Source organism: Salvelinus alpinus, chromosome 7, assembly GCF_045679555.1.
Source record: "Salvelinus alpinus chromosome 7, SLU_Salpinus.1, whole genome shotgun sequence".
Lineage (NCBI taxonomy): Eukaryota > Metazoa > Chordata > Actinopteri > Salmoniformes > Salmonidae > Salvelinus > Salvelinus alpinus.
The window spans coordinates 2,047,443-2,060,893 of NC_092092.1; the positions used below are offsets into that span (position 1 = coordinate 2,047,443).

Below are 13,451 nucleotides of genomic sequence, written 5' to 3' on the forward strand. Positions count from 1 at the left end.
TCACAGGTAAACTGCTGTACCTGAGGATAGAGTTGGACCAGACTGGTCACAGGTAAACTGTTGTACCTGAGGATAGAGTTGGACCAGCCTGGTCATAGGTAAACTGTTGTACCTGGGGATAGAGTTGGACCAGCCTGGTCACAGGTAAACTGTTGTACCTGGGGATAGAGTTGGACCAGCCTGGTCAAAGGTAAACTGTTGTACCTGAGGATGGAGTTGGACCAGCCTGCTCACAGGTAAACTGTTGTACCTGGGGATAGAGTTGGACCATTCTGGTCACAGGTAAACTGTTGTACCTGAGGATAGAGTTGGACCAGCCTGGTCACAGGTAAACTGTTGTACCTGGGGATAGAGTTGGACCAGCCTGGTCACAGGTAAAATGTTGTACCTGAGGATAGAGTTGGACTAGCCTGGTCACAGGTAAACTGCTGTACCTGAGGATAGAGTTGGACCAGCCTGGTCACAGGTAAACTGCTGTACCTGAGGATAGAGTTGGACCAACACCTGGACTGAACAGACCAGCCTGGTCACAGGTAAACTGCTGTACCTGAGGATAGAGTTGGACCAGACTGGTCACAGGTAAACTGTTGTACCTGAGGATAGAGTTGGACCAGCCTGGTCATAGGTAAACTGTTGTACCTGGGGATAGAGTTGGACCAGCCTGGTCACAGGTAAACTGTTGTACCTGGGGATAGAGTTGGACCAGCCTGGTCAAAGGTAAACTGTTGTACCTGAGGATGGAGTTGGACCAGCCTGCTCACAGGTAAACTGTTGTACCTGGGGATAGAGTTGGACCATTCTGGTCACAGGTAAACTGTTGTACCTGAGGATAGAGTTGGACCAGCCTGGTCACAGGTAAACTGTTGTACTTGGGGATAGAGTTGGACCAGCCTGGTCACAGGTAAACTGCTGTACCTGAGGATAGAGTTGGACCAGCCTGGTCACAGGTAAACTGTTGTACCTGAGGATAGAGTTGGACCAGCCTGGTCACAGGTAAACTGCTGTACCTGAGGATAGAGTTGGACCAGCCTGGTCACAGGTAAACTGTTGTACCTGAGGATAGAGTTGGACCAGCCTGGTCACAGGTAAACTGCTGTACCTGAGGATAGAGTTGGACCAGCCTGGTCACAGGTAAACTGTTGTACCTGAGGATAGAGTTGGACCAGCCTGGTCACAGGTAAACTGTTGTACCTGAGGATAGAGTTGGACCAGCTTGGTCACAGGTAAACTGCTGTACCTGAGGATAGAGTTGGACCAGCCTGGTCACAGGTAAAATGTTGTACCTGAGGATAGAGTTGGACCAGCCTGGTCACAAGTAAACTGCTGTACCTGAGGATAGAGTTGGACCAGCCTGGTCACAGGTAAACTGCTGTACCTGAGGATAGAGTTGGACCAACACCTGGACTGAACAGACCAGCCTGGTCACAGGTAAACTGCTGTACCTGAGGATAGAGTTGGACCAGCCTGGTCACAGGTAAACTGTTGTACCTGAGGATAGAGTTGGACCAGCCTGGTCACAGGTAAACTGTTGTACCTGAGGATAGAGTTGGACCAGCCTGGTCACAGGTAAACTGCTGTACCTGAGGATAGAGTTGGACCAGCCTGGTCACAGGTAAACTGTTGTACCTGAGGATAGAGTTGGACCAGCCTGGTCACAGGTAAACTGCTGTACCTGAGGATAGAGTTGGACCAGCCTGGTCACAGGTAAACTGTTGTACCTGAGGATAGAGTTGGACCAGCCTGGTCACAGGTAAACTGTTGTACCTGAGGATAGAGTTGGACCAGCTTGGTCACAGGTAAACTGCTGTACCTGAGGATAGAGTTGGACCAGCCTGGTCACAGGTAAAATGTTGTACCTGAGGATAGAGTTGGACTAGCCTGGTCACAGGTAAACTGCTGTACCTGAGGATAGAGTTGGACCAGCCTGGTCACAGGTAAACTGCTGTACCTGAGGATAGAGTTGGACCAACACCTGGACTGAACAGACCAGCCTGGTCACAGGTAAACTGCTGTACCTGAGGATAGAGTTGGACCAGACTGGTCACAGGTAAACTGTTGTACCTGAGGATAGAGTTGGACCAGCCTGGTCATAGGTAAACTGTTGTACCTGGGGATAGAGTTGGACCAGCCTGGTCACAGGTAAACTGTTGTACCTGGGGATAGAGTTGGACCAGCCTGGTCAAAGGTAAACTGTTGTACCTGAGGATGGAGTTGGACCAGCCTGCTCACAGGTAAACTGTTGTACCTGGGGATAGAGTTGGACCATTCTGGTCACAGGTAAACTGTTGTACCTGAGGATAGAGTTGGACCAGCCTGGTCACAGGTAAACTGTTGTACCTGGGGATAGAGTTGGACCAGCCTGGTCACAGGTAAACTGCTGTACCTGAGGATAGAGTTGGACCAGCCTGGTCACAGGTAAACTGTTGTACCTGAGGATAGAGTTGGACCAGCCTGGTCACAGGTAAACTGTTGTACCTGAGGATAGAGTTGGACCAGCCTGGTCACAGGTAAACTGCTGTACCTGAGGATAGAGTTGGACCAGCCTGGTCACAGGTAAACTGTTGTACCTGAGGATAGAGTTGGACCAGCCTGGTCACAGGTAAACTGTTGTACCTGAGGATAGAGTTGGATCAGCCTGGTCACAGGTAAACTGCTGTACCTGAGGATAGAGTTGGACCAGCCTGGTCACAGGTAAACTGTTGTACCTGAGGATAGAGTTGGACCAGCCTGGTCACAGGTAAACTGTTGTACCTGAGGATAGAGTTGGACCAGCTTGGTCACAGGTAAACTGCTGTACCTGAGGATAGAGTTGGACCAGCTTGGTCACAGGTGAACTGTTGTACCTGAGGATAGAGTTGGACCAACACCTGGACTGAACAGACCAGCCTGGTCACAGGTAAACTGCTGTACCTGAGGATAGAGTTGGACCAGACTGGTCACAGGTAAACTGTTGTACCTGAGGATAGAGTTGGACCAGCCTGGTCACAGGTAAAATGTTGTACCTGAGGATAGAGTTGGACCAGCCTGGTCACAGGTAAACTGCTGTACCTGAGGATAGAGTTGGACCAGCCTGGTCACAGGTAAACTGCTGTGCCTGAGGATAGAGTTGGACCAGACTGGTCACAGGTAAACTGTTGTACCTGAGGATAGAGTTGGACCAGCCTGGTCACAGGTAAACTGCTGTACCTGAGGATAGAGTTGGACCAGCCTGGTCACAGGTAAACTGCTGTACCTGAGGATAGAGTTGGACCAGCCTGGTCACAGGTAAACTGTTGTACCTGAGGATAGAGTTGGACCAGCCTGGTCACAGGTAAACTGTTGTACCTGAGGATAGAGTTGGACCAGCCTGGTCACAGGTAAACTGCTGTCTGGGCATGGCACTCTCAAAAGGGCAAAGGTTTCCAAGGCCAACCCTCCTTGCAATCTACCACGGCATGATAACAAGTCAGCTGGACAACTGTGCCACAGTGGCTTCTCAACAAGACAGGTCTTAACCAGCTACAGCTTCCCACCAGACATCATATATATATATATATATATAGCATCAACAAGCTTCCTGGGTTAGTAGAGAAGGATGGTTTTACATGTCAGACCTGTTCAGGTGGGAGTCTCCACCCAGCACCAGAGCAGCATCTAAAGCCTACGATGGAACCGTCTGGCTCGACCAATCAGTCTGCAGTCGTCTGACGACTCATCCTGAATGTAACGTCTCATCTATTGACCGCTACAAACATTCAGTCGGAATCTGACATCCTGTAAGTCGTTCGTGTGACTTCAAAACGAGGGGCCGTTTTATAACGAGGGGCCGTTTTATAACGAGGGGCCGTTTTATAACGAGGGACCGTTTTATAACGAGGGGCCGTTTTATAACGAGGGGCCGTTTTATAACGAGGGGCCGTTTTATAACGAGGGGCCGTTTTATAACGAGGGGCCGTTTTATAACGAGGGGCCGTTTTATAACGAGGGACCGTTTTATAACGAGGGACCGTTTTATAAAACAAATTCATCCGCGGTTGGATCGTCACTAAACCAATCAGTGTCAAAGTTGATAACGTCATCGTGTAGGCCGGGGCTCTGGCCCGACCTATCGATTCCTGGGACCAATCTGAACGGTCAGAATGTGTTCGGGGAGGGAGGCTAATCCAGATACGTCAGTTGACCGCAGCAATGAGGATGGGCAGCCAGGCTAATCCAGATACGTCAGTTGACCGCAGCAATGAGGATGGGCAGCCAGGCTATATGCAGGCCGGAGCAATGAGGATGGGCAGCCAGGCTATATGCAGGCCGGAGCAATGAGGATGGGCAGCCAGGCTATATGCAGGCCGGAGCAATGAGGATGGGCAGCCAGGCTATATGCAGGCCGGAGCAATGAGGATGGGCAGCCAGGCTATATGCAGGCCGGAGCAATGAGGATGGGCAGCCAGGCTATATGCAGGCCGGAGCAATGAGGATGGGCAGCCAGGCTATATGCAGGCCGGAGCAATGAGGATGGGCAGCCAGGCTATATGCAGGCCGGAGCAATGAGGATGGGCAGCCAGGCTATATGCAGGCCGGAGCAATGAGGATGGGCAGCCAGGCTATATGCAGGCCGGAGCAATGAGGATGGGCAGCCAGGCTATATGCAGGCCGGAGCAATGAGGATGGGCAGCCAGGCTATATGCAGGCCGGAGCAATGAGGATGGGCAGCCAGGCTATATGCAGGCCGGAGCAATGAGGATGGGCAGCCAGGCTATATGCAGGCCGGAGCAATGAGGATGGGCAGCCAGGCTATATGCAGACTACCGTGCACCACGCTCTCATGCCCCGAGTGCATTCTCAGAGGACAATCTCATACTACTGCGCTCCAATCAGAGTACATTTCTCCCAGGATGCTCTTGTGAGGACCAGAGTGTGGAGAAACGCACTCCCCCAAACGGTATTACCTCACGCTCCATCTCCCCATTCACTGGGTAGCTAGCCAGTTAACTCTATTGACTAACTATGGACTTCTATCTGTTCACTGACCCTTCTTCCAGCCAGAACAACGGCAACAATAGAGACGCAACAAGATATACACGAAGAAAACGTTTTACTTCACAACTATCATCATATGTGAATTGTAATAATGCACTGGTTTAAGTACTTAAGTAAAAACTACTTAAAAAATACTACATAAGTAGTTTTTTAGGGTATCTGTACTTTACTTTACTTATTTTTTACAACTTTTACTTTGACTTCACTACATTCCTAAAGAAAATGATGTACTTTTTACTCCATACATTTTCCCTGACACCCAAAAGTGTTAGTTACATTTTGATTAGCAGGACAGAAATGGTCCAGTCAAACGTTTTAGAACACCTACTCACTCAAAGGGTTTTCTTTATTTTTTACTATTTTCTACATTGTAGAATAATAGTGAAGACATCAACACTATGAAATAACACCTATGGAATCATGGTAGTAACCAAAAAAAAGTGTTAAACAAATCAAAATATATTTTAGATTCTTCAAAGTAGCCACCCTTTGCCTTGATGACAGCTTTGCACACTCACGGCAACTAGATAACTGTCCCATAGAGCAGAGGACATCTCTGACTGTGACTGACAGTTAGGTGCTGAGATAAGTGGTTGTGGAATAAAATGTACTGTAATCTTTCCTTCGCTGCTCTCCAGTTCAACTCTATTCAATCGAAGGGGCTTTTTCGGCATGGGAAACGTATGTTAACATTGCCAAAGCAAGTGAAGTAGTTATAATATACAAAAGTGAAATAAAAAATTAAAATGAACAGTAAACATGAGTCAGAGAAGTTTAAAAATAATAAAGACATTTCAAATGTCATATTATGTATATATATATATATATATATTATATAGTGTTGTAACGATGTACAAATGGTTAAAGTACAAAAGGGAAAATAAACGTAAATATGCGTTGTATTTACAATGGTGTTTGTTCTTAACTGGTTGACCTTTTCTTGTGGCAACAGGTCACAAATTTTGCTGCTGTGATGGCACACTGTGAAATTTCACCCAGTAGATATGGGAGTTTACCAAAATTGGGTTTGTTTTTTCTAATTCTTTATGGGTCTGTGTAATCTGAGGGAAAAATGTGTCTCTAATATGGTCATACATTTGGCAGGAGGTTAGGAAGTGCAGCTCAGTTTCCACCTCATTTTGTGGGCAGTGTGCACATAGCCTGTCTTCTCTTGAGAGCCAGGTCTGCCTACGGCAGCCTCTCTCAATAGCAAGGCTATGCTCACTGAGTCTGTACATATTCAAATTCTGCATGCAGAGTCTCATTTTGGTGTTTGTCCCATTTTGTGAATTCTTGGTTGGTGAGCGGAATCCAGACCTCACAATCATAAACGGCAATGGGTTAACTGATTCCAAGTATTTTTAGCCAGATCCTAATTCTATGTCGGATTTTATGTTCCTTTGATGGCATAGAATGCCCTTCTTGACAATGTCTGTATTTCTGATTTCTTTGATGAAGTCTGGGTTCCTGCTCTTTAGGCCAAAGGCAGATGACCTCAGGCCTTGGATATTCCAGGATGAGATAGTGAAGGCTTTGTGTTCCATAAAGTGTCCAATGTTGTTGGCCGTGTGGTTTGGCCTCAGACCAGTAAGTGTGATCAGAGCCTGCTAAGCATCTGGTACATTCCATTGGCTTGGGCGAGTGTAAGAGTGGGGGTTGGGCCTGTTTGCCTGCTCACTGCCTGGGCGTATGTGTGACTTCCATGTTGAGGTCTTTCTGCAATCTTTCTCTTACAGAATCTTACTGTGGGTGATGAAGGGAGAATGAGAGGGAGAGAGAGATTGGAATGATATCTGTCTCTAAACAGAGAGTAGACAGTGGCAGAATACCTGATCAAATTAAGAAAATCCTTGACTATGTACAGACTTCCGGCGCCGAAAAGAGATGGCCGCCTCGCTTCGCGTTCCTTGGAAAATATGCAGTATTTTGTTTTTTTATGTGTTATTTCTTACATCGGTACCCCAGGTAATCTTAGGTTTCATTACATACAGTCGGGAGGAACTACTGAATATACGATTAACGTCAACTCATCATCGTTCCTACCAGGAATATGACTTTCCCGAAACGGATCCAGTGTTTTGCCTTCCACCCAATACAATGGATCTGATCCCAGCCGGCGACCCTGTGCGACGCCGTAAAAGGGGCAAACGAGGCGGTCTCGTGGTCAGGCTTCGGAGACGGGCACATCGCGCTCCACTCCCTAGCATACTACTCGCCAATGTCCAGTCTCTTGACAATAAGGTTGATGAAATCCGAGCACGGGTAGCATTCCAGAGAGACATCAGGGATTGCAACGTGCTCTGCTTCACGGAAACATGGCTAACTCAAGAGACGCTAACGGAGTCGGTGCAGCCAGCTGGTTTCTTCATGCATCGCGCCGACAGAAACAAACATCTTTCTGGTAAGAAGAGGGGCGGGGGGGTATGCCTTATGATTAACGAGACGTGGTGTGATCATCATAACAACACACAGGAACTCAAGTCATTCTGTTCACCTGATCTAGAACTCCTCACAATCAAATGTCGACCGCATTATCTACCAAGGGAATTCTCTTCAATCATAATCACAGCCGTATATATTCCCCCCCAAGCAGACACATCGATGGCCCTGAACGAACTTTATCTGACTCTTTGTAAACTGGAAACCACACACCCTGAGGCTGCATTCATCGTAGCTGGGGATTTTAACAAGGCTAATCTAAAAACAAAACTCCCTAAATTCTATCAGCATATCGATTGTGCTACCAGGGCTGGAAAAACCCTAGATCATTGTTATACTAATTTCCGCGACGCATATAAGGCCCTCCCCCGCCCCCCTTTCGGAAAAGCTGACCACGACTCCATTTTGTTGATTCCAGCCTACAAACAGAAATTAAAACTACAAGCTCCCGCGCTCAGGTCTGTTCAACGCTGGTCCGACCAATCTGATTCCACGCTTCAAGACTGCTTCGATCACGCGGATTGGAATATGTTCCGCATCGCGTCCAACAACAATATTGACGAATATGCTGATTCGGTGAGCGAGTTCATTAGGAAGTGCATTGACGATGTCGTACCCACAGCAACGATTAAAACATTCCCAAACCAGAAACCGTGGATTGACGGCAGCATTCGCGTGAAACTGAAAGCGCGAACCACTGCTTTTAACCAGGGCAAGGTGACCGGAAGCATGACCGAATACAAACAGTGTAGCTATTCTCTCCGCAAGGCAATCAAACAGGCTAAGTCCCAGTACAGAGACAAAATCGAGTCGCAATTCAACAGCTCAGACACAAGAGGTATGTGGCAGGGTCTACAGTCAATCACGGATTACAAAAAGAAAACCAGCCCCGTCGCGGACCAGGATGTCTTGCTCCCAGACAGGCTAAACAACTTTTTTGCCCGCTTTGAGGACAATACAGTGCCACTGACACGGCCCCCTACCAAAACCTGCGGGCTCTCCTTCACTGCAGCCGAGGTGAGTAAAACATTTAAACGTGTTAACCCTCGCAAGGCTGCAGGCCCAGACGGCATTCCCAGCCGCGTCCTCAGAGCATGCGCAGACCAGCTGGCTGGTGTGTTTACGGACATATTCAATCAATCCTTATCCCAGTCTGCTGTTCCCACATGCTTCAAGAGGGCCACCATTGTTCCTGTTCCCAAGAAAGCTAAGGTAACTGAGCTAAACGACTACCGCCCCGTAGCACTCACTTCCGTCATCATGAAGTGCTTTGAGAGACTAGTCAAGGACCATATCACCTCCACCCTACCGGACACCCTAGACCCACTCCAATTTGCTTACCGACCCAATAGGTCCACAGACGACGCAATCGCAACCACACTGCACACTGCCCTAACCCATCTGGACAAGAGGAATACCCATGTGAGAATGCTGTTCATCGATTACAGCTCAGCATTTAACACCATAGTACCCTCCAAACTCGTCATCAAGCTCGAGACCCTGGGTCTCGACCCCGCCCTGTGCAACTGGGTCCTGGACTTCCTGACGGGCCGCCCCCAGGTGGTGAGGGTAGGTAACAACATCTCCACCCCGCTGATCCTCAACACTGGGGCCCCACAAGGGTGCGTTCTGAGCCCTCTCCTGTACTCCCTGTTCACCCACGACTGCGTGGCCATGCACGCCTCCAACTCAATCATCAAGTTTGCGGATGACACTACAGTGGTAGGCTTGATTACCAACGACGACGAGACGGCCTACAGGGAGGAGGTGAGGGCCCTCGGAGTGTGGTGTCAGGAAAATAACCTCACACTCAACGTCAACAAAACAAAGGAGATGATTGTGGACTTCAGGAAACAGCAGAGGGAGCACCCCCCTATCCACATCGACGGGTCAGTAGTGGAGAAGGTGGAAAGTTTTAAGTTCCTCGGTGTACACATCACGGACAAACTGAATTGGTCCACCCACACAGACAGCGTTGTGAAGAAGGCGCAGCAGCGCCTCTTCAACCTCAGGAGGCTGAAGAAATTCGGCTTGTCACCAAAAGCACTCACAAACTTCTACAGATGCACAATCGAGAGCATCCTGTCGGGCTGTATCACCGCCTGGTACGGCAACTGCTCCGCCCACAACCGTAAGGCTCTCCAGAGGGTAGTGAGGTCTGCAGAACGCACCACCGGGGGCAAACTACCTGCCCTCCAGGACACCTACACCACCCGATGTCACAGGAAGGCCATAAAGATCATCAAGGACAACAACCACCCAAGCCACTGCCTGTTCACCCCGCTATCATCCAGAAGGCGAGGTCAGTACAGGTGCATCAAAGCAGGGACCGAGAGACTGAAAAACAGCTTCTATCTCAAGGCCATCAGACTGTTAAACAGCCACCACTAACATTTAGCGGCCGCTGCCAACATACTGACTCAACTCCAGCCACTTTAAAAATGGGAATTGATGGAAATTATGTAAAAATGTACCACTAGCCACTTTAAACAATGCCACTTAATATAATGTTTACATACCCTACATTACCCATCTCATATGTATATACTGTACTCTATATCATCTACTGCATCTTGCCATCTTTATGTAATACATGTACCACTAGCCACTTTAAACTATGCCACTTTATGTTTACATACCCTACAGTACTCATCTCATATGTATATACCGTACTCTATACCATCTACTGCATCTTGCCATGCCGTTCTGTACCACCACTCATTCATATATCTTTATGTACATATTCTTTATCCCTTTACACTTGTGTGTGTGTATAAGGTAGTAGTTGTGGAATTGTTAGGTTAGATTACTTGTTGGTTATTACTGCATTGTCGGAACTAGAAGCACAAGCATTTCGCTACACTCGCATTAACATCTGCTAACCATGTGTATGTGACTAATAAAATTTGATTTGATTTGACTCAGTGACCATAGCCTTGCTATTGAGAAAGGCCGCCGTAGGCAGACATGGATCTCAAGAGAAGACAGGCTATGTGCAACACTGCCCACAAAATGAGGTGGAAACTGAGCTGCACTTCCTAACCTCCTGCCAAATGTATGACCATATTAGAGACACATAATTCCCTCAGATTACACAGATCCACAAAGAATTTGAAAACAAATGAAACATTGATCAACTCCAAATCTATTAGGTGAAATACCACAATGTGCCATCACAGCAGTAAGATTTTGTGGCCGGTTGCCACGAGAAAACGGCAACCATTAAAAACAAACACTATGAAAACAAACCCATATTTATGTTTATTTACTTTATTCGTCGTTACAACGCTGTATATAGACAGAATATTTCTTTATTATTGTGAAACTGTCGTGTGTGTAATAATTTACTGTTCATTTTTTATTGTTTATTTCACATTATCCATTGCACTTGTTTCGACAATGTTATCATGTTTTATGTTTTTAAATAAATAATTAATAAATAATAAAGCCAATAAAACCCTTACATTTAAATTACTACACCCCTTGAAATTGAAATGAGAGAGAGAGGAGAGAAGGAGGGAGAGAAGGAGAGAGAGGAGAGGAGAGAGGGAGGGACGGAGGGAGAGAAGGAGAGGGAGAGAAGGAGAGAGGGAGAGAAGGAGAGAGGGAGAGATGGAGAGAGGGAGAGACGGAGAAAAGGAGAGACGGAGAGGGAGAGAAGGAGAGGGAGAGACGGAGAGAGGGAGAGACGGAGAGAGGGAGAGATGGAGAGAGAGGGAGAGAAGGAGAGGGAGAGAAAGAGAGGGAGAGAAGGAGAGGGAGAGAAGGAGAGAGAGGGAGAGAGAGGAGAGAAAGAGAGGGAGAGAAGGAGAGGGAGAGACGGAGAGAGGGAGAGACGGAGAGAGAGGAGAGAAAGAGAGGGAGAGAAGGAGAGAGAGGGAGAGAAAGAGAGGGAGAGAAAGAGAGGGAGAGAAGGAGAGGGAGAGATGGAGAGGGAGAGACGGAGAGGGAGAGAGGAGAGAAAGAGAGGGAGAGAAGGAGAGCGAGAGAAGGAGAGGGAGAGAAGGAGAGAGGGAGAGACGGAGAGAGAGGAGAGAAAGAGAGGGAGAGAAAGAGAGGGAAAGAAAGAGAGGGAGAGACGGAGAGGGGAGAGACGGAGAGAGAGGGGGAGAAGGAGAGGGAGAGAAAGAGAGGGAGAGAAAGAGAGGGAGAGACGGAGAGGGAGAGACGGAGAGGGAGAGACGGAGAGAGGGAGAGGCGGAGAGAGAGGGGGAGAAGGAGAGGGAGAGAAAGAGAGGGAGAGAAGGAGAGGGAGAGAAGGAGAGAGAGGGAGAGAGAGGGAGAGAAGGAGAGGGAGAGAAAGAGAGGGAGAGAAAGAGAGGGAGAGAAAGAGAGGGAGAGACGGAGAGGGAGAGACGGAGAGAGGGAGAGACGGAGAGAGAGGGAGAGAAGGAGAGGGAGAGAAAGAGAGGGAGAGAAGGAGAGGGAGAGAAGGAGAGAGCGGGAGAGAAAGAGAGGGAGAGAAAGAGAGGGAGAGAAAGAGAGGGAGAGACGGAGAGAGGGAGAGAAGGAGAGGGAGAGAAGGAGAGGGAGAGAAGGAGAGAGAGGGAGAGAGAGGAGAGAAAGAGAGGGAGAGAAGGAGAGGGAGAGACGGAGAGAGGGAGAGACGGAGAGAGAGGAGAGAAAGAGAGGGAGAGAAGGAGAGAGAGGGAGAGAAAGAGAGGGAGAGAAAGAGAGGGAGAGAAGGAGAGGGAGAGATGGAGAGGGAGAGACGGAGAGGGAGAGAGGAGAGAAAGAGAGGGAGAGAAGGAGAGGGAGAGAAGGAGAGGGAGAGAAGGAGAGAGGGAGAGACGGAGAGAGAGGAGAGAAAGAGAGGGAGAGAAAGAGAGGGAGAGAAAGAGAGGGAGAGACGGAGAGGGAGAGACGGAGAGGGAGAGACGGAGAGAGGGAGAGACGGAGAGAGAGGGGGAGAAGGAGAGGGAGAGAAAGAGAGGGAGAGAAAGAGAGGGAGAGACGGAGAGGGAGAGACGGAGAGGGAGAGACGGAGAGAGGGAGAGACGGAGAGAGAGGGGGAGAAGGAGAGGGAGAGAAAGAGAGGGAGAGAAGGAGAGGGAGAGAATGAGAGAGAGGGAGAGAGAGGGAGAGAAGGAGAGGGAGAGAAAGAGAGGGAGAGAAAGAGAGGGAGAGAAAGAGAGGGAGAGACGGAGAGGGAGAGACGGAGAGAGGGAGAGACGGAGAGAGAGGGAGAGAAGGAGAGGGAGAGAAAGAGAGGGAGAGAAGGAGAGGGAGAGAAGGAGAGAGCGGGAGAGAAAGAGAGGGAGAGAAAGAGAGGGAGAGAAAGAGAGGGAGAGAAAGAGAGGGAGAGACGGAGAGAGGGAGAGAAGGAGAGGGAGAGAAGGAGAGGGAGAGAAGGAGAGGGAGAGAAAGAGAGGAGAGAAAGAGAGGGAGAGAAGGAGAGAGAGGGAGAGAAGGAGAGGGAGAGAAAGAGAGGGAGAGAAAGAGAGAAGGAGAGGGAGAGAAAGAGAGGGAGAGAAGGAGAGGGAGAGACGGAGAGAGGGAGAGACGGAGAGAGGGAGAGACGGAGAGAGGGAGAGAAGGAGAGAGAGAAGAGAAAGAGAGGGAGAGAAGGAGAGGGAGAGACGGAGAGGGAGAGGAAGGATCTAGGAAGTCACCAGCCAACCCAAGCCCAGCCCAAGCCAGTCTTAAAGGCAGGCAGTAAATACTATAGGTTACATTTCTCCAGACGCATCCCTCAACTTTAGAGCAAACTGTGGCAGGGCCAGATGAAGGTTTCACTTTAAATGAAGCAGTAACTGGATGGGAGTGCTGAGGTGTTATAGTCCTAACTATTATACACACATACTTCAGCTCTGTCACTCAAGGCTTGCGATCAAATATCACTGGTTCAGTGTGTGACTAATTATAATACCAGCTGTCATGTCCTTATGTTACTCTCACACCTCTCCCCTGCCCAACCACCCCTACACCCCCTCCTGCCCCCCCCCCCCCCGTTTCCCTCCTGCCCCCTACACCCCCTCCTGTCCCCTACACCCCTCCCC

General features: G+C 48.9%; 1 protein-coding gene across 1 annotated transcript in view; it reads right to left on the bottom strand.

Moving 5' to 3' along the window:
- The window catches only part of LOC139580330 (calcium uptake protein 1, mitochondrial-like), a 150,979-nt gene that overhangs the window by 91,895 nt on the left and 45,633 nt on the right, over window positions 1–13,451 (bottom strand). The gene's annotated exons all lie outside the window — the stretch shown is intronic.